This window comes from Pseudopodoces humilis, chromosome 3 (assembly GCF_049639895.1).
Source record: "Pseudopodoces humilis isolate 2021_Gansu_Grassland_sample_001 chromosome 3, ASM4963989v1, whole genome shotgun sequence".
Taxonomy (NCBI): domain Eukaryota; kingdom Metazoa; phylum Chordata; class Aves; order Passeriformes; family Paridae; genus Pseudopodoces; species Pseudopodoces humilis.
In genome coordinates this window covers 46474838-46496446 of record NC_142202.1, presented here as the reverse complement: position 1 = coordinate 46496446, position 21609 = coordinate 46474838, and the positions used below count along the sequence as shown (strand labels likewise).

Here is a 21609-nt window from a genome sequence, read left to right as displayed (position 1 = left end):
TTTCCTAGAAATTAGCCAGAACATGAGGAACGGATTCCCACAGAAACAAAGGACAAGCACAGTCTTGCCTCAACATGTTTTATTGCACCATATCAGTGTGGATGCTTCAGGTAACACCTTCCACAATGGAACATAATACTGTGTGCTTCTTTGCATATGTGATAACTAATCAATCTGCATGCAAAAGATATTACAATATTGCTGAGGGGAGGACAGAATTAAAAGAGATAGAGAACAGCATCTAGCAAACCATCAATATGTCTGGTATAAAACAAGAAAGGGTTTGTGTTTCCAAACCCTATTGCTTACTAGATTAAAGCATGTATTTTGGTCCAAATTTTAAACAGTTTCTAAACACACCCTGATTAAGAGCTTTGAGTTATGTTCTACTGTTTTACAGTTTCAGTCTTCAAAACAGAAAATAGTTTATTAAAAAAATAAAAAAAATCATACATGTAAAATGACCAATCCTGACCGTAGACATTGGGAAGGACCCTGAGTACAGCACTTTTACTGCTGATTTTTTCTAGCGGCCTTTGAAGACCATTACACTAGAATTCATCTTCCAACTATTCAAATGGAATCATGAAATCATAGTGACATTAAACAGCTGTACTTTTGTGCCATTTTTGTGCCGCAGCAACCTTATCCCTTGTACTACACGTCAGCTTGCTCTAAGTCACGCTTTGAACAGAACACACATGCAGCATGTTGATTTTGTAGCATGTTTTTCCTTGCAATGCTGATCTCTGTTAATTCTTTAGCCTCCTCTAAAATCACACCAAAGCTTAGACTGTATCCACTCCAGCCCACCTGAAACAGCCCTCTGTGAAGGGCCAAGGACAGCAGCAGTTAGAGGCATCTGCACCTCAATAAATGAGTGCTGTGCTTGCTGTCAAACAGTGATGTTCTCATGCCCTTCCTACCAAGATCCCATCTGAGCTGGCAGCCTCCAACAGTCTATCCATGCTTCCTAGACAGCCACTGTCAGAAGTTGCAGATCAAAGTCTCCTGTGCCATTCTGAGATTAGCAGTATCACAGAAATGTTCTGCTTCCTTGATCTAGAACATTTGTGAGAGACACATACAAGCCCATTCAGTCACTGCCAGCCAAGGTGCACATGCTTTTCCAAGAGAAGTGTTTGCATGTATACAAAGGCTGATTTGGCTTGGGGTTTTTTTTTCTGATGAAAAAACAGATACAGTAGACTATCCAAACCACCCCACTTTTCATATGTCTGCACAGAGGTGGAAAATGAAATAATGCACAGCTTTTCCCTGTGCAATACTGTTGCTGCTGCTTCTCATCTCCCTGTAAATGGGGCAGAAAAATCCAGAAGGTTCATGTCCTTCCCACTGGCACAAAGCTAAGAAATCATGTGCTTCTCCTCACTGATCCAATCCTCACTTGCAACTGAGTTTGATATTCTGGGTCAGGAAACTGTCAAAAACATACTGTTTCCCTCAAAAAAAAAATTAAATTCCTGCTGAAAATGTAACTTCCCTTAGACATTTTCAGAATGAAAAAAATAAATAGAATTTTAAAACAAAAATATCGATGAAAAAAGGTTTGATATCTCTGATTATGTTCAAAGTCAGTTTTTGATGATGAAAATGAAAAATTAAAATATGTGCTATTACATTGAACCATACATTTCAAGAAGAAAGATGTTTTCATTCATGTTAGGTTTATACGATACTATTACTAAAAATTTGAATATGAAGTCCAGCCTTTTTAAACCAATAAATTAATAACAGACCATGAAGAGTCACCTGCATTTCTATATTTCCATTATCATATGCTTATGCAAGGCTCCTAACAAATGGAACAACAGAATTCCAGTTTTTAAAATTTAGAAATGTAAAAAAAAATCCCAAAAAAACAAGTAAGTGCATGTGTACATAAATAGGTAAAGAAAGGAATCCCTTTTGATTAATCTTCAGGGAATTTTCTACATCTGATATAAAAGAAATATATTTTCCTACATTTTTGGATCTTTATACCACAAACTGAAGCAGAAAATAAATCCAAATAAATGTATTACTTATTTATGTGAAAATTGTCTGAAATGAGAAAGGACTGAGAAAGAAGAAACCAAACAAGTGTAGTTTGTGTTTTTCTCAAATACCTGATTCTTGATCCTCTAGTTCCCTACACTGAAATAATGGAAGCTCCTCACTACCTCATGGAGATACATTCAGTTTGTAAATGTCTTTAAAGCAGTGATTTAGAGGGATTTTTAGCCAGAGAAAGTAGCTTTGAGATCTAATCACTAAGGTAGCAAAGCCTGGACTCTGGAAGCTGAGGCTCAAATTCTGGCTGGCTCATCTCAACCTTTCATCTTGCAAAGGTAGATTAAATTCTGTGTAGCTTAGCATATAGGGGTCCTCCACGGGACTTGAAAAAAATGAAGTCCTATCTCCTCTAAGCACTGTTAAATAAAACATCTTTCCTCTTTTTTCTCCCCTTAGAAATATATCCAAGCAACTTGAAATATTTTTTCTAGATACGTTTCGCCTTTACAGATGGCTCCCTACCTTCTTTTCTTAAAGGTCTGCAGCTGTATTTCTTTGATTCTTTATTGTAGTATAGAAGACCCTCTTCTATAGAATTGTTCGATTCCATGGGCAGCATTAGCAGAATCAGGGCCCAAAGGCATACAAGCATTTCTTCCCAGTTTAAGATGCGCTCTTTTAATTTCTATAAATTGCAAAAAGCTCATCAGACACACTGAAAACACTGAAATAAAACTTAAAACTAACTTTACAAAGATGAAGAAAGCTCAGCAAATATCAAAACCGTCTCCCACAAATCCCTTTGTGTACTGAGAAACAGTCTGAAGAAATTAATGACAGTGGCTACTACAGCTTGAGCTGAAAATTTTAGAGCTAAAACTGTTGATACGTATTAAAAGCACCAGTGATTGTACATGTGTGCACTAGGGACCTAATTTAAGCATTTAATGACAACTAATGCATTATGCAACCTTATATATTTTGGTAGATACTTGGTACAGTTTGTCCCAAAGGCTTCTTCAGCAATTACAAAGAACTGAAAAATCGCTACCAGAACCTGTGATAACGCAAAATATCCTGGCAAGACAGAAAGTGAGATCTGTGGATTCCAAGTCCTTAGGTTTTTGATTTTTTCCCAATTAAATAAAAAGAGTAATAAGAAAATTAAATTATCAGTACTTTAAATCTTTCTTAATCCTGACTGGGGTTTAGGCATATAATCCAAATAGTCCCAAAAAGAAAGATGCCTAGAGAAAATGAATAATAACGATTGGATGACCTTGGCTGCTCTTTGGAAAAAAGGGAATCCTAGGAGTGGATGTATGGGAGGAAAATAAAACTACAGTTCCTCAAAGAGGCATTAGCTTACACAAAACCAGAAACTTGAGAGTCTATATTCTCTCCCCAAGAAGCTGTAGGGAATACTTTGGTTTACAATGCAACGTACTTTCTGTTGAGAGAGAAATTCAACAATATATCACAGCCAATCTTGACGTTCTCACATGAAAGACCCGTTGTTTCTTTCCTCAGGGTCCTTTCAGTACACCTAGCTCTTATTAAACACACATGTCCGCTAATATTTCAGAAGGGAAGAAGATACACTTTTTAAATTATTCAGAGCAACACAGCCTGAAGATCTGGCTCATTGCTTTTGAAGACACACATTATTACAAGTGTTGTTGACAAATTTTGTGTTAAAAAGTTGCTTCTCAAGCTTTGTTTTACAAGTTGTTCAAACTGGTAACTGCCAGCCAGTGAGGAGCCCAGAACATGTTTGTCAGTCCTCTTAAGCCTCCAGCTGTTCAAATCCCTTTGCACAATCCCACCAGGGCTGCAAGAATCTTAGATTAAGTGGTACAGGAGTGGTGCCTAAAGTGCACCTCAAAATCAGACAGCAGGCTGAGAAGTTCTCTCTTGCGGGCTGTGCTGCCTGCAGCTCTGTCACCCAGAGATTGCCAAGGGAACGGGCCACAATTACACACAAGACTTTGAGACTCTGGACATCAGCAGAAGGATGTAGAAGTCACAGAGCAGTGTAAAAATCACAGAACCACAGAAGTGTTAGGGTTGGAAGGGACTTCTGGAGATCATCTAGTCCCAAGCCACTACCATGGCAGGGTCATCCAGAGGAGGTTACACAGGAACGCAGCCAGGTTGGTTTTGAATGTCTCCAGCGGGGGAGACTTCACAACTTCCCTGGGAGATTCAGTGCTTCTTTACCCTCAGTGTAAAGAAGCTCAAACTACGAGGCAAATGCTAAAAAGCGAGCAAAGAGGAAAACTGAAACAAATCTTGAAAATGCTTTGGCAGACTGCCATCTACAAATAGAAGCAGAGGGCATTTGGGTTACCGAATCTGAGATCTTGTCACCTTGCTGCAGAACACACTGCTCTACATTGAAAAAGTTCTCTATTGATCTTTCCCAAGTCCTGCAAAACCTTGTCTTGGGCATATTCTGGGTGACTGTGTGACAATGCAAATTTGTTGTGCTGTTCTTGAAAATACTTTTCACTTCCCTTTATATGAATCAAATAAGATAAGCATCAAAGCAACAACAACAACAATTCTTTTCATCGATAAATTAATCATTTGATTGATTAATTTTGAGAAAGGTTTCAAATTCAAAGAATCAACACACATCAACTGTTCTAGACCTAGCACACAACCATTCCTAAGTTCTGCTCCTTAATGTCAGTCTGCCAACACAGTCAACCTGTTAATATAAATTAATACAAGGTATGGAATATCCACAACTAAAAAAAATGTAGTGGCATGCTATTAATTTCTTCTTTTCTATCAATCAGTGGGGTAAGTCTCTCAAAGCTCTGCAACAAAGTAGTTACACTGAATGTGAGTCTAAATCTCCTCTCTCACACAGTTTACCCTTGCATGTCTAAGTGTACCTGCTTACTTTGTTCTCAAACAATGAGCTTCAGTCATAGCCACCTATTCAAGATCCTCACTAAAAAGGTATTGTAAAACATTTTGAACATGGAAGAATATTTTTTTGTTTGTTTGTTTGTTTTTTTTCCTATGCAAACAATTGTATTAAGTTAGATTTAAATCAATATGGGGACAGATGTTGAGAGTCAATACACCAGAGGTTACGATCATTTCTGCAAGCGGGTCCCAATGAAATTCAGGCATTTTTTCAGGAGATATGCACTGGCATGAAAGCATAAGCTTTGTAATTCTCCCAGCACCAGGCAAATCAGCAATGACCATCTTGCAAGAGCCAACTGTGAACCTCACTAGCTTTCACGCACAAGTGATGTACAGTGCCCAAGAACGGAGTACAAATCTCAGTTTTACAATGGTGTCTACAATGGAAAAAAGCTTGAAAAATCCCAGAGAAACAGTACAAATGCAGCTTCTTTGTCTGGACCATTCCCTTTCTTCCTGCATTCCGTGCTTCAAAGCAACATTGATTACTGACTGCAGCTGGACTGACACCTCCAATGTGATATCTGCAAATAGTTGTACTTTGATAGCAGCCACTAACATGACACACATTGCATTCCCCACAAAACTTATAGGATAAATAAGAAAACAACAGAGATACGGCTAGTGTTATAGAAATGTAGTACGTTTTACACTGCATCTTTACACAGTTAGGGAATTTAATACACCCTGGAGTATTTCTGACTTTAATGCTGCAGTATTTAATTTTCAATTGCTCACCACAGTGGTTAAAATAATAATAAAAAAAAGAGTATGATTTGAGGGGATATTTCAAGACAGTGCTAAAAATCATGAGAGGCAATATGAAAAGCACAAATATGAGATGGGAGCAGCCATTCAAAAAAATATATCTAGAAAAACAGACCAGGCAAGGTGTTATTGTATGTACAGAAGACTGAAAATATTTTGTTATGAAACTTTTGGACATTTTGGAATTAAAATATTTTCCTTTCCACATTAATTGTTCATCTGAAAGCTGAAATTACTTTTAATTACAATGAAACAACAGATTCAGTGGACTTACAATTTTGTTTGCCTGTGACTCACACTTTGAGTAAAACAAGTCCATCTACTGCCTTGCTGTGACTCAGAGCATGGCTGGGTGTCAGTGCATGTGAAGAGAGTGTGCATGATTAAGTGCTCAACTAGTGAAGTTAACAAATTCGCAAATTCCAAACAAATCCTCACTTCGAAGTTCCTCATTAAAGGAATTCCACAGTTCCTCACTGCTTTGGCTATGCACCTCTATGACAAAAATATAAACATTTCAGTGAAACCCTAAGGGTATATCTCTGTGATAATGACTGTAAGTTCCTCCCTAAGTCCTTGCACAGGAAGGTTTACAAGGAGAACCTGACTGTCACCTTGTGCACCATGGGTCTGGAGAGGGGCAGGCAATGCAAGGGCAACACAGCTGCAATGAGATCTGGGAAAAGGGACAAAGGGACTGCTGCCCTCCCACCCCATGTCTGCCGTGTTTGCCATCAACCCAAATTTCTCCAAGGACTCTTGTTTCTTTGTTATTATCAAGCAATCAGCCCTTAGAGTAGGGCCTGAACCATCTTAGCCTCTTGAGTTTATTGATTTTATTTATTTGAGATTCAAACATACAGATACCTACAGAAATACGAACTTCAATTGCACACAAGTTTCCAATTTTTAACGATGAACTGCCGTTTTATTCACACACCATCCCAACCAGAGAGCTAAACTAAATATGTGGTGATATGTGCATCTTAAACTCATTAAAATAACTATAATATACATTTATTAAAAATTAAAATTATTATCTGCTAACTGTAAAATTGGTCAAAGGGGATAGGAGACAAGAAAGGGAAAAAATAATTACGGTGAAGTTTGTCTAATGAAAACTATTTTTTAATATCTTTCATAGAATCATAGAATAATGTGTTGAAAGGGACCTTTAAAAGTCATCTAATCCAACAGCCCCTGAAATCAGCACAGACATCTTTCAATTAATCAGGTTGCTGAGAGTTTCATCCAGTCTGGTCTTGAGGACTGACTTCTAGGGATGTGTCATGCACAGCTTCTCAGGGCAATGTGTTCCAGTGTTTCACTACCCTCATCATAACAAAAAAATTCTTCCTAGCTCTAGTCTGCATCTTCCCACTTCCAGTTTATAACCATTAACCCTTGCCCTATCTCAAGGCCATGATAAAATGTCTAACCCCATCTTTCTTGTAGGTCCCTTATATGTAATGAAAGGCTGCAATAAAGTCTCCCTGGAGTTTTCTCTGGGATGAACAAACCCAAGTCTCTCAGCTTTTCCATTGGGAAAATGAACTACAGCCCTGATTATTTTCAGGTTCTTGTCTTCCCTGAACTGAGATCTGCACAGCTGGACACAACTCTCCAGGTGGGGTCTCACCAGAGTGGAGGAGAGGAGCAAAATCCTCCCTTGCCCTGCTGGCCATGGTGCTTTGGATGCATCCCAGAGCACGGTTGTCTCTCTGGATGGCAAGAGCATATTGCTGGGCCATATCCAGCTTTTCATCCACCAGTATGCCCAATTTTGGAGAAAGTTAAAAATAATACAGAAAACCTCTTATTTGCCCCAGTACAGTAACTTTGGTATTTCATTAGAGTTCATTGCCTCTTTTGTTTAACCACCTGGCAACCATTTAAAGTAGGAACAAAAGCTAGTTTTGAACTGCAGACAAATAATACTGGAGGGGAAAAAATTCTGTAAAGCAGAAAGGAAAAAGAAATATTTCCTTAGTACACACAATGAAACTGAAACCTTATTCAAACATTAATGAAAAAGCTTAGAAATTTTACTGAAGAATTTTTTTCTTTAGACTTTTGTAACTAAGTCTCTTTACTTTTTTTCATGAAACTTTTAAGTTCTGCATCAATAGAAAACATGTCTAAACCTTGATATTTTGTGCTATCTTCTGTCCTCAAGGTTTAGCTAATCTACTTGAAACTCTCAGGTCAACAAAATTTTTATTCAATCTAGCATTAGTTTCAATTACTGTTGCTTTTTGAAAGCACTTAAAAAAAAAGTAAACATTTCCTAAATTAGGGAAAAATATGTGCATGGCCTCTTTTTATGTATTTCAGTAGTGTTATTATCTAGCTGCAAACATTTATTTTTCTAAGTAAAAATAGTTCTAATAACTTAAAATTAAGTGATATGAAATAAAAAGCACATTTTAGACTTAAAAAGGGATTAATTTGAAGTTCATGGCTTTTATAAAGTTGACTCTAAAGTGGAAATAAGTGTTGTATATGGTATTGGACTGCTTTTACTATACAACCTGTTTCAGCTCCTGTAAGCCTATATGTGCTTACACTATCTCTACAGAAGCCCATACTGCAAAGCTGTCAATATTAGAGGAGCTTGGCAGCACAGATTTACTGCCCTCCTTGCTCTCAGGAACGACAGCCTGATTTAATTCTGCCTGTAAAGTCTTGTCACGGGGTGAAAAAAGCAGGCAGAATAAATCACTCTTACAATTAGATAGTTCATTAATGTTTTCCAATAGTATCCTCTCCTAGAAGACACATTATCTTCACATCCTATCAGGCTCCCTTGCCTCCAAGTTATCTTTACAGAGTAGGGAGACTAATGGATTCTGTTGCTTGTGTCGCAGTCCCTGCTCAACACTTAGCCCTGCAAGCACCCTGGGAAGGGCAAGCAGCATAATTCAGATGAGCAGACTCTAAAATATTCCTACGGGAGAAAGCTTCACCCCCTCCATTGTTTTGATACAAAAACTTCAGGCTGAGCTGAGAGACTGAGCTCCAGCAGGAGTCTGATAAAGCTGAACACGTGTGGCACAGTGATGGTACTCTTCTGTCACAGCCTGATGCTCAGCGTTAGTCACCCATAATAAAGCACTGAGAAATCAAGGAAGGAAGGCAAATAAAACTATAGTGATCTACTGAACACAAGGGCTTGGAGCACAAGATGGGAAAGAATTACTGCTGTTGCAATGACAATACTTTTAATTATATATAGTCAATGAAAAATAAACTATTAGAGAGAGAATAAAATACTTGCAATTAATGGAAGTAATGTAATGTTCAAACTTAAATGAAGTATTTTTCTCTTGAGGGTTTGGCTGTACTATTTTATTTAGCTTAATGTAATTTAAATTATAAACAGAATGGTTTTGTAAGCCCCCAGAGAAATGTACTTTATTTATAATGTATTTCCTTTGAAGTGGTTATGGAAATCATGCTCTTCCTGAAGTCTGTATTTCACACACCACCTACAGCTGCAAGCTAGTCAGTCCTTACAAGTTAAATATGATCTGTCTGGTGAAGTGCGTTACAAGAAAACCTGAGATTTTTTCTTAAAATGACAGAGGAAACAAAAATTTGTAATTCTGCAAACTAAGTCTTCCTTTCAAAAAAAGTTATTGAAATATCTTTGTTGATAAAAGTTATGTTTTTTTCAGAGGGAATGGAACTCGGCCATAGTCATTTCACTTGAGTTTTTAATGCACATAATGAAAGAATAATTGTTTATACTATACCCAAGAGAGAGTTTCAGCTGGGAAAAATTATAGTTTGTATACTTCAATTTAAACACATAAATATTTCTATCTTTCATTTAAATAAAAAATCCTTAAAAATTTAATTATAGTATAAAGAGAAGACTTTCTTTCAGGGGGATAACGACAAATGCCTAGTTTGTGTCACTTTTTTTCCTCCAAGTAATTAAAGTTATCTATTTGCACATAAATAAGCAGCTGTGAATGAATAAATGGAACCCCAGCCTATGTGTTCTCACCTTCAACAGCTACTGCATCGAGTTGGTTAAATAACTAGAGACAAAGAGGAAATTGTTTCTAAAAAATTAATTTTGGCCATTAATCATCTTTATAAAGCATAATAGTACCTTACCCTCATGGATGAACTGTTACCTTAACAGGCCAGCACAGCCATACAATAGGCTAAGCTGTGATGCTTCTCCTGAAATAGCATCACACAAGTCACTTCAAAGGGAATAGACAATTAAACACTGTAAGATTTGGCTGACTCTGCAACTGCTTACAGCATGAGCTCATGACAGCCACAGTCACAGATTACATGTGCTTGGGAAAGACCCTTCCTTTTGCCAAACCTACTCTTCTGCTCTAACCTACTACCAAAATGGATAAATAAACAAACAAACAGAGAAACAAACTAAAATACAGGTTTTCATTAGTCTTGGATTAAGAGATTGGAATAATTTTTCAAGGGTAATATTTAGGAGAAAATAATTCTTTGTAACTACTCTATAAAACAAACATCATTGCTCTGGTGTTAATTTCTCATGGAGTTGGTTGATTTTATCAATATCACAAAGTTTCCGGTAGATATATAATCCATTAAAGTATTTACAATCAAATTTATGAACGAATATGAATTATTTTTTACTGCTGTGGCAACAATCACTGTAGGGACCCCAGGCAGCTGCAAAGGAGTGCTCTTTATTGCCAAAAACCCGGCCTTTTTAAGCAGTTAGCCACTTATCAGTTTAGATAGTTTTAAGTCACGACAAGCCCAAGCCAACCAACCACCCCACAGCACGATGTGGACACGATATGGACAGCACTTCTCTCACGTCTCTCTACCCCGATTCCAGCTGAGTCACGCTCCCACAGCTCCCTTCAGCTTGGCCTCAGTAACAGGGAGAGACACGTTACAAAGCCTTCCCTTTAAAAAGCCTCACCTATCGGTAACATCTTACAAACTGGGTTTTTTAAAGTAATCTTTCTCCACACGCTACTGTACAAACCTTTTAAGAAAGAACATTACCTCCGGCCCTTCTTAGATCAGACATTATCCAGTTCACTCTTGAAAGTGACACCAATTGTGTTAGAAATTGCACTTGGCTTTAGAGATCCAAGATGTACCACAACCATTGCAAACATCTATGCTTTGCTAAAAGCTACTCAAGCACAAGTACTACTTGCTTTGCATGACAGATGCACATCGTAGTGACCATTATCCTTGTGTTTGAAGCGAGATTTTAAGATTCTGGCAGCCCAGTCTAATGTACCTGTGCTGAGCAACATAATGCTGCTCCTCTTGATGAATGCAACATGTTCAGAACAAGTGACAAATTCTGTTTAATGCTCTGCACACTTCTGGGTAGTAAAGAACATTATTTTATTATTTCTTGATAGATATAATCCCCAAAGAGGTAGCATGACAGCATAGTGTAAATCTAAAGCAAACCATTAGATCTATTTGCATGAATGGCTTTGTTGCCATTAATTTATTATCAATAAAAAACCCCAAGCAATAGATATTAATCCCTGGCTTTCCTGAATATGGATTATATGGCTTGGTGCTTTAACCCTTCTTTTTTTGCTCACTGTTTCCACACGGTCATATCAGAGTCTAAGTGACAAATATAACATGTCTATACAGGAAGAGACAGGTGGACAATAACAAAATATACAGAAGCTAACCATATCATTTTAGACACTTTCTTTATTGTTTTCCTTCCACATCAAAACTGAGCAGGTATTTTCAGGTATCCTGAAATTCAGCATCCATTATAAAATTTTCTGCAATGGAACAGTTGTGCCACTGACACCTGCAAAAAAGACATTCGCCCATTCTCTTCAGACTCAATATCCTCTCCAGCATAATAAATGTCTTTTGGGATTGCTTCCCTACCCAGCAGCTACAACTGGGAAAGACTTTGGATACTCAAAACAGAAAATACAAATCTCTTTTCCATTCTGGAGATAGCAAGCCATTTATGAATTATGATAACTTAAATTTAATTTTAACCACCAAACCAGAAAAATATGTTTTCAGTACTTACTAACAGAAATACTGCCATCCTAGGAAAACAAAAGAAAATAAAAAAAGAATCCCAAACCACAAGCTTTCACTTTTGGCAAAATACCTGAAAAACATTTAATTAAAGCTGGAAAATGATCAAAACAATATGAAAGTCAGCTGTGTATGTAACAGCATGTACCTTGTCATAATTTCAGGATAAAAAAGCAGGGATAAACATTGTTACTCGATTCATCTGAGGCACCTGCTGTTAAAACTGAAGCCATAAAAAATTCAGCCAGTACATTCTGAAAATGCTTTACAGAGATGACTTACTTAGAAACCTTTTCCAGACAGAACTGAGTGATGGAAATCTCAAGATGCTCCAGGAACAATCACAACAAACTTTCAGTGTCACAGTTCCAAAAGAGAGCGTGAGGAGAGCTCTTCGTGATGTGCAGAGACTGTGCCAGCATGTGTAAACACAGGCCATCTAAACCACTGCTATGCACCCAAATTGACAGGTAATTTCCATAAAATCAGAAATGCAAACCAAGGTAGAGCTTTTACAGTTTAAGGAATGTAAAGGAAACACCAATGATAATGTAGACATAAACTCTGCAGCTTACCAATTCATGTGAATTATTTTAAGTGCCACTGCAACTGAGACAATAAAACAGCATAGCATACAAGGGAGAAAGCAGTCAAGAGACAATAAATGCTGGCAATTTAATCAGAATAATTTAGTCCTTTGCCTAGGCCTGCTATCTCAGAGGGAGGTGACTTGTTGAAACTAAATGCAGCTAGCATATCAAAACAAAAAGGAAAAATACACTTTTCAAGAAATTGAATATAAATCACTGGATTCGCAGATCCTCTATAGCAAAACTGCACAGGTTTATTTATTCTGCAAAAAATCGTGGTGATAGAATATTGGCTACATTTTATATTTTGTATGAAACTCATAGAAAACTTGAAGATTTGTGCAGAAGCTCAAGACGATCAAGAGAAATAACTTGAGGGCATCTTTCTTCTGACTATTAATACCATGATTCTCTTCTACTCTTCTTAAGACAAACACAGAGGTTCGCGCATGCAAACCTGTTCAGCCTAGCTCTTATTCTGCTAGCTGTGTGCCTATAATAACAAGAAGCTCAAGGTTTGCTAGCTGCTTCAGAACTCATTCAATTTCTCTGCTAGGCTTATGCCCAAGCTGAATTTTCCACCACTGCAGCTGCTACTAAAGTTAGTTCAGGTACGCCAACAGAATTATGGGCATCACATGTTGCCAGCACCTGCAAGTACTTAAAATAGATGTGGCAAGAAGACCAAACACATTGTGACATATAACAGTCTAGTTTTGTGCTTCTGTTGACAATAAAATTCATCAAGAAGTTGCAGGATCTCAGTGATACTGTAGTCCATAAATTCCAAAAGACCCTGACTCCACAAAGTGAGCACTGTTGCCAAAACCCAGATGTTTCCCAATATGTTGAATATTTTAAAAGTATAGTGTGGCTATAAATAGTTTTTTTTGGATTTTACCTACATGGTCCAGTGAGGATCATCAGAGCAGCCAGTTGGATCAGACACTGTAATTCTGTGAACTCCACTTTTGGAAACAAAACTGGTACTGTGTCAGCATATGGGCTGTAAATAAAGCAAAAGATGGAACAATTATTAAAATAGATTATAGAAAATATGGGGAAAGCACAGACATATAAACCAAAAGGCCTCATTTGGAGCAAGACAAAAGCTGTTAATACTTTTTACTGCCAAATACTACTTTTATTTTTCTTTTTTTTTCAATCTGGGAGCCCTAGTTGGAAATAAAACTCAAGCACACATTTTTCACACAGAGATCTGGAGCAGTGGTAATAATATGGTACTGACAAGCCTTTGGGCTGCTCACACCTATGTCCAAAGTATGATCAGTATTTTCAAATGATTTTTTTTTCCCAAACCTCGTGACCAAACTGGAGTGAAGTATATATAGTACAAGCAGTCATACATACAATCACAGAATACGAGGTTGGATCTTTCCTGAAAAAAACAAAATTTGGACAAGATAACCCAGAAAACTGTCCAGCTGAATCTTAGAAGTGATCAGTGCTGGAGGATCCGTCACTTTCCTGGGAAGCTTGTTATTTTAAGGCTGCACCTGTGTCAGCAAACAAACATCTCCCACACAGAGGAATGATCAGCCCATTCAAACCAGGGAGAAGGTTGCTCCAAAGGTAGAATAAAGAACTGGGGTCTCCTTTTCTTCCCCAAATGAGGCAGTCTTTCAAGCTAACCGCTTTAGAAAGTTGGTCTGGAATATAATTTTTCATGTAAAAAATGTAACAGAGGAAGCAAAAATATTAATAATTAAAACCTAAACAAAACACTTTTCTCTGCAGAAGTTTTATATTTCTGAATTCAGAAGTGTAGAAGAAAGATTAATGACTGACCACCATGTTTCTTTTCATCATATATAATTAGGGCCAATTAGAACCATGTGCCATTATTATCCCATTTATTGCATGCCATTGTAGCCTAAGGCTTCCAGACCCCTTAGAATAACTTAAACACAGAAGAGTGAGTCTAATTAAGACATTTGAGTTTTTCATAGTGTCTCAGCCTTTACCAGAATGCCAAGAGATTTTACTCCCAGGTGTTATAAAAAGGAGGCAACAGACCAGAGAGGGAATATATTGGCTATGCTGCATGTTCAGTTTCTCAGGAAAGGAAAAAAAAAACCAAAAACAAAACCACCAAAACCCAACAGCAACAAGTAGGGTGAGGTTTCTTACAAAGCAGAGATGATATGCCACTTAATTTTCAGAGGGGAAGAAAATACACGTTTACTACCCATGTACATTGCTGCATGCCAGCCCAGAACTTGTAACACAGCTCTGACAGACATTTAACCATGAAATCTTCCCCCTCTTCCAGTAAAACACTCTCCTGGAAGAAAGCTGCTCCCTCTACTCACCCTGTACTGTCACAAGAAGTGAAATGAGTGGAAGCCAATATGAACACCCCCTTAAACCAAACGAACCCAAGAGAGGTGGTATTTTAATGAATGAACAGAAAGGAAACACATTAAATATGGCCAGAATTTGTCTTACAAGGACTGCAAAGAAATTCTTAGCTGGACATGTCAGTGTGGCAACACTTTTGTAAGAGCAGGCTTTGAGATGGACCCTCTCAGCTCAGGATCTACACTTAGATGAGAGACTATCACTCCAAACTCCTTGAAACATTCATTTTCCTGGGCATTTCTTTGCCTAGCCATTACCCCACTGTAATGCTCTGTTACACTTTCAATGTAGAAGAATAATTAAAAAAACTCTGCTATGTGATCAAACTCAGTTTTAAATAACTTGCAAACTTTTAAGACTGTAAAACAATTGAAAAGAGAAGCCTTTTTTTTTAGTTAGCTGAGCCTCCTTTTAGTTGAGGAAATTAAGTTTCTGGCAATTAAAATTTGAATTTTAATGATTTCTCTCTTATCAAGTTATTATGCTTTTACTTAGCAAAAAATTAATTTGTTATTAAATGAGGTTTTCAAGCTATTCTCAATAGAAAAAAAAAAAATCTTCCCAATAATTTTTTACAATATTTTAGTTTTATGCCATTACTACCAAGAATCCACTTTTACCCTCCTAATAATGCAGGTTGTGATTCAGAGCTTTGGAATTCATTGCCTTAATTTGCAATAAACTAAGTCTCCTTAAATAAGCTCGAGCTGTTTGTATACTCAGCTACAAAGCTAATACACTCTGCTCTTTATGGACAGTGACCAAGGCCAGCTGACAATCCAGCTTGTGCAGAACATCAGGCTCCAGTTGAAGAACCCTGTCAACAACCTCCCCAAAGCCCCATTCCAGCTAGCAGCATGAGCCCTGGCCCTATTTAAGCCATGATCAGCCACCTCTGACCTCATTTACTAAGTCTGTGCTAGAAAATTTAATTTGGGGGCTGCTTCTAGGCATTGGCACCCAAACTCTGCCATAAAACTGTGAGAGTGGTCCCAGCAGGATTTTAGCTTGGGTGTGGTCTGGGAGGCAGCACAGCCAAGGAATGTGAGTTACACTCTGCACACATGGGCACACTACGAAGAGGAGAGGACTGAAATTTGTGGCACCACAAATACAGCTGTGATTTCAATGGGAAAAAAAAAAAAAGCTGTGGTCAGGACAGGCAGGCACTCAGTACTCCAGGTACATAACTGAAAATCACATTTTATGGCTTGTACAATTCCTTTCCTATATTCATGAGAATCCCTGATTAAAACAAGAAGAGACCCAGTGCTGCCTTTAGCTTTTTATTTATATTTAATAAAATCTCACTTGAGACTACAATGTCAGAAAAGCCTCTAAATAAGAGAAGTACTTTTGTGGCAAGAACTATGGATGCAGTAATTTTTACTCTGTTTACTTGAGAAGACAAATTTACATGCATTGACTTTGCACTGAGAAAATTAGTTCCTGTGTCTCACCAAGTAGGTTCCTCTCTAAGGAAAATCAAATTCACAGACTGGTAAAACTTTATACATAATAAGGTAAGTACTTCACATGAGTGTGTATCAAGAGAGATAAAGGTGATCTCATGTGTTGGGATCTTTTAAATGAATAATGTTCAATTTTTGCCTGGCTGTGAGAACAGAAAAAAGTCTCCAAAAATTGACTCAGATATTTTTATTTTCTTGCTGAAATAACCTATTAAAAATCAACACTTCTATACATCACATTTTTCAACCTCAAAAATGCCTACAGAGAAACCTAAATAGATAAAAAAGCATTTTAATAGTTGAATGAATTTGGATTATAATGAATATGATCCTATGCAAAAAAAAAAAAAAAAAGTCAGAAAAAAGACAATTTCTATTTCCAATGGGCTTTAAGAGCAGAAAGAAAGAGTAGAAAATATTTTGATTCTTAGGCTTCAGACATAAAAAATTCTGCAAGCTGGAAGAAGCATCTCTGCCTTGTACTTATTTCAATGGATCCCATTAGAAAGAGGTTAGTATCATTCTGGACCAAGACAATATCAAAGATGGATAGTAAAGATTGCAACTGCAATATCTGAACACTTGAAAAGTGTCACCCCATTGATACAACAGAAAAACGTGCAATATGCAGGTCGAAACAGAATTCTTTTGCTGGGACAATTTCAATATCACAAAAATTCATCCAACTTGCTCTACTTTTATTTTCTCAGGATGGCTAAACAAAATAATTTTATGCTCCTTTCATTCTGTTTAAAAGAGTTAAAAACTAATGATTAACATCCTGATTTAGAACAATATTCTTGGTGAAGACATGTCAATTCATAGTATTGTTTTAGCCAACCCTCTTTCAGCTGCTGAAGAACTAGAAGCCTTTATTTTAATTTGGAGTTCCAAGGAGTATGGTAAAACAAAATCCAAACATTTCAGGTATGGTTTTAGTTTGGCAGTCTCATAGCTCAAAAACTGTTCAATCTAGACATATCACATTTGTTTCACTCTAGAATAGTGACTTCAGTGTTTGACAAAGCTGAGTGCCTGTTATGTAAATACTCAGTTAGGACTGCTCAGCATAAAGGTGTTCAACTCCGTTCAGTTCACATACAAAGCATCTCAGAAGTGCACTACAGTGTCTGAATAATCAGTAGAACAAGTAGCTAGGAAAAAGGAAAACATTAGGGCAAAACCACTAGAAGAATACTTCAACCTAATTGCTCTATTACTTATGTTTTCTACATATCTGGCATATAGCCACAAAAGCTTTTTAAAATTTGCAAAGTGATTACTCACTCTCAGATTGCTGTTCCTTCAGGTGCTTACCGATACCTGCCTACTAGTGCCTCTGACAAAGATTATTATTTTACACTGAAATCTTTTAAATGTCATGTATAATTTTATATGACACTAAGAGATAATAATGGTTAAACAGACCAAAACAGGAAGCTCACTATTAGTTGTACAGTTATCAGCATTAATAATTTAGGAAGTGGTTCCACTTAACTTTAGATATCTTTGCAGTTACAGGCATCTACCCCTGAGCTGCACAGTTAACACAAGAAAAGCTATCACAACAAAGAACCATCCAACAGGGCTGATGTGTTTTACTTGTTGGCCCTAGGTTGAGACAAAATAAGTTTTATGAAGATCTCACGTTCACCATCCATTATGAGCACATCTAAATCTGTTTCGATGAATCCCTTACTGAGTGTTCATTTCACATGATCACATATTGATATCCTTAATTGTTTCTAGCAATCCCTTCCATCCTGTGTTTAGTCTGTAAATATTCTGACCCATCCAGCCACTTAAGGTGAGATTAGGCTCCACTATACACATGGAAGAAAAAACATACCCCTTCTTGTGGAGGACAGGCTTATCTGAAAAAGATGTCCCAAGAACATACTGCTCCATTTATTTCACACAGTTTCACTTGAACAGTTACTTAAAAGTTTCAAGATATGCATGACTCCCATAATGATAGCCTTTTCTCCACCCATCTCTGCAACTAATAAATCCCTCCAATGTGGTTTTTACTGTAACTGATCACTCTAAACACAGAAAAAAAACAAGTCTCACAAAACAGTAGACTTTTCAACATTTGAGGAAATATTTGGGCGTGACTTACGTACACAAGATACATCTGGTGTGTTAAATCTGACAAAGTGGGGAAGCGTAAGTAAAATTTTGAATTATCATGAGGCAGCTGAATGTGCAGTGAGTAATATGCTGCTTTATCAGTTGGAAGCAGATGGACTTCCCTGAAAAGGGATTGTAAGTCTGTTAATGGAAACATGCAGCTTGTTCACTGGAATACCCAGGTAGGAAATGTCCCATAATTTGGCCTTTCCTAACTACGCCTGCCAGGCAGAACAGGAAAATCCAAGTAATCATGAATTTCTTTCTAAACTCCCTTTTGTATCAAGGATACAAAAAAACTACCCAACAAATATCTCAATGGAACATCTGATGAGAAATTATGGGATTAATGATGTTTGTAAGCAAAAAGAAGAGACAAACTGTTGGCAAGAGTTGCAATAATCTCTGATGCTCACTTACCCAAATCCACTCTTTTACATTCACAGTGCAGCCAGCAGCCTGGCATGGTGCTGACCTCCTCCAGCCTCAGCTGGAGCTCTTGTGGAACAGGTGCCTTCCCCTACCTGGAGGCAGGGCCCTGGGACACTGTGATGGAGATGTCCACACCATCTCCTGGGGCTATTCCCAGGCACCCAGAGGGTCCCTGGGAAGGTAAAGAAGACAGCCCTGCATGCCCCAGGGACAGCAGCAAGCATGGCAGCACTGACACAAGCTCCAGGGCAAATGTCACTTGAAACAGTAAGATAAATCAGTGAAGAAGCCTTGGATTCACCTCTGCTCTAGACATCCCTGATCATGCTGCAGGGCCCTCTGTGAAGAGAGGCAGGGGATGCCTCATGCCAGGTGCAACCTGCTCCAGCTGGCTCCAAGGTAACCACCAAAAGGGATGGATGAGCCCTGCAGCTGCACTGGCAGTGCCTTAAGGGATCTGTGGCCCCTGGAGAGCCCAGGCTGCAGCAGGCTCATCCTAAAGCACAGCAGCCCGTGGATGCCTCAGGCTGGAACAGGGAGCAGCAGAGAAAGGAGTGGCAGAGAGGAGCTGCTACCATCCACTGACCACAATCCCTGTCCCTGCCCTCCTGTGCCACCTGAAGGAGCAAAAACCAAGAGAAAGCTTCACTGTGGGGCAACAGTCCTGACCCCCTATGGGAGAATACTGTAAGCATCTTTTGGGACTGTTACTTGCCCTTCCTTATTTCTGAAAACCTGCTAACCTCTTAAGATCATTTACAGAATGGTTCTCTGTGCAGCTGTTATTAATTTTGTATTGCATTAGTATACAGAACTTCAATATTGGAAAAAGCAGCTCAATAATTTATTTCTCTATCAGTATCTTGAATTTTTCTTTGGTTTGTTTGTTTATAGAAAATTAAAAGCTAAACAGCTTTTGTCTGGTGAGGAGAAGGGATGAGGAAGGGGAAAAACCCCAAAGGAATGTGGAAAGATTAAAAACCCTGACACAAGGCTCTTGTGTCATGCCACATATTGTCATTAAATTCACAACTTAAACAACAAATGAGATCCCCAAAATGACAAAGTATACTGTATTGTCCCAAGGCTTTAATAAAACTAGACAGCCCAGGGAAAATAAGGCAGTGGCTTTGCTATCACAGTTTAACTCGTCTGCTCAGATAATACAGGTTTGGCTTTGCTCAGGATTTATTTAATTCTGAGTATTAGGAAAAGCTTGAAACTGATTACTACCAAGGGCAGTAGTAATCAACATCTGTTGTTGATATACATTTATTCAGATGAGTTAATATGAGTAAAACAGTGTAAACGACTCCAAAGTATATAAACTCGGAGATTAGGCTCTAATGGGATATATCTATGGAAGCAGCAGAATGACCTACACCCTAAGCAGGGCAGAGGATCAGTGCAGAGCAGAAGGTCTGTGTGCTGTACACAGGCTTTGACTTCCACGAGCAGTATCACAAGAGCAGGCACTTCTGACTGATTCACTATGATCACTCCTGCCAGGCAGCACTGCTTTGCTATCCTGTGATTTCACAGGTCATTATAGTAATGGAAGTGCTGTCACCTAGACAAAATGTAAATGTACACATTTCTCTTGAGAACTCATTCCAACCCCAACCACATTTTCTAGCTGGAATTAACGTGGGGCTTTGCCTATGCATGTTTCCTTCTGTATTTCAATTTAATGGCCTTCTGTATTTCAATTTAATCAAAGAGAAAGTATTGTTTCTATACATTCACAGTAGAAGTGACGTTTCCTAAAGCATAATGATTCTGTTGTTCCTGTATATACAGTTTTCACAGTGTCGCTTTGGAAAGCAAAGAAAATTATGGGATATTCTGATAGATGATATGACTAGAGGTGACTTAGTTTTTTAAATATTTCAGAAAAATTAGATGCCTTAGAAACTGGGGAGAGAACTCATATCTGTTTTCTTTCTGTTACAGGCTGAAGTATGGAACTGGAAAACCATTTCCATTTTCAAGGAAAGCTTAACCATACCAGACTAATCCCAAAGAGATGTGAACCAATGCTACCTACCAGCAATACTAAAAATTTCAGGTACCTAGTTAGATTCTGCAAAAACTAAACTAAACTATCTTTAAGCCAATACCAAATCTGAAGTTAAGATGAAAAGTAGTCTGGCTAGATTGGCAGGGACTGCTGTGTGTGTCTTTATTATAGCCTTTCCCTGGACTATGAGAAACAGTGTTTCTCCTGGAGGCAGGACCCTGGGACACTGTGATGGAGATGTCCACACCATCTCCCGGGGGGTATTCCCAGGAACCCAGAGGGTCCCTGGGAAGGTAAAGAAGACAGCCCTGCATGCCCCAGGGACAGCAGCACACATGGCATCTTAACAAGCATAATAAAATGTTTTATTTAACATATTTTCCACTTCTACAGGCACTTAAGCTATTTGCAATAGACTTTAGTTCTTATACTTTATTTTTGAAGTATCCTATAATTGTGGCTTTTGACCTTTTAAGTTACATATTCAGCAGCCACCAGGAACATACCAGTAAAATGTTTTATGAACCTTGTGATCTACAAATCTATTGAAAAATTGCAATGTTGGGGAACAATTCTTAAAACCACAGGTACTTCCATTCCTATGGTACACAATCACATTAGCTTTATGTTTCTGCTGAAGTAATGCAATTCAAGACTTAATAACAATATTAAATTGCATAATTAATTTAGAGGCATTAAAGAACACCAGGATGTATTGAGACAATTAAGATCTTTAGCAGCATTACCTTATGATATCTTCTGCCTCTGGAAGGCAACATAATACTAGCACACTATCAGC

General features: G+C 37.9%; 1 protein-coding gene across 1 annotated transcript in view; it reads right to left on the bottom strand.

The window, feature by feature from the left end:
• CHRM3 (cholinergic receptor muscarinic 3) overlaps positions 1–21609 on the bottom strand; it is a 257400-nt gene that overhangs the window by 106892 nt on the left and 128899 nt on the right. The window contains exon 3 of the mRNA XM_005518512.3: positions 13277–13377. The gene's annotated coding sequence lies outside the window, so the exon portion shown is untranslated. The remainder of the gene's footprint in view (positions 1–13276; positions 13378–21609) is intronic.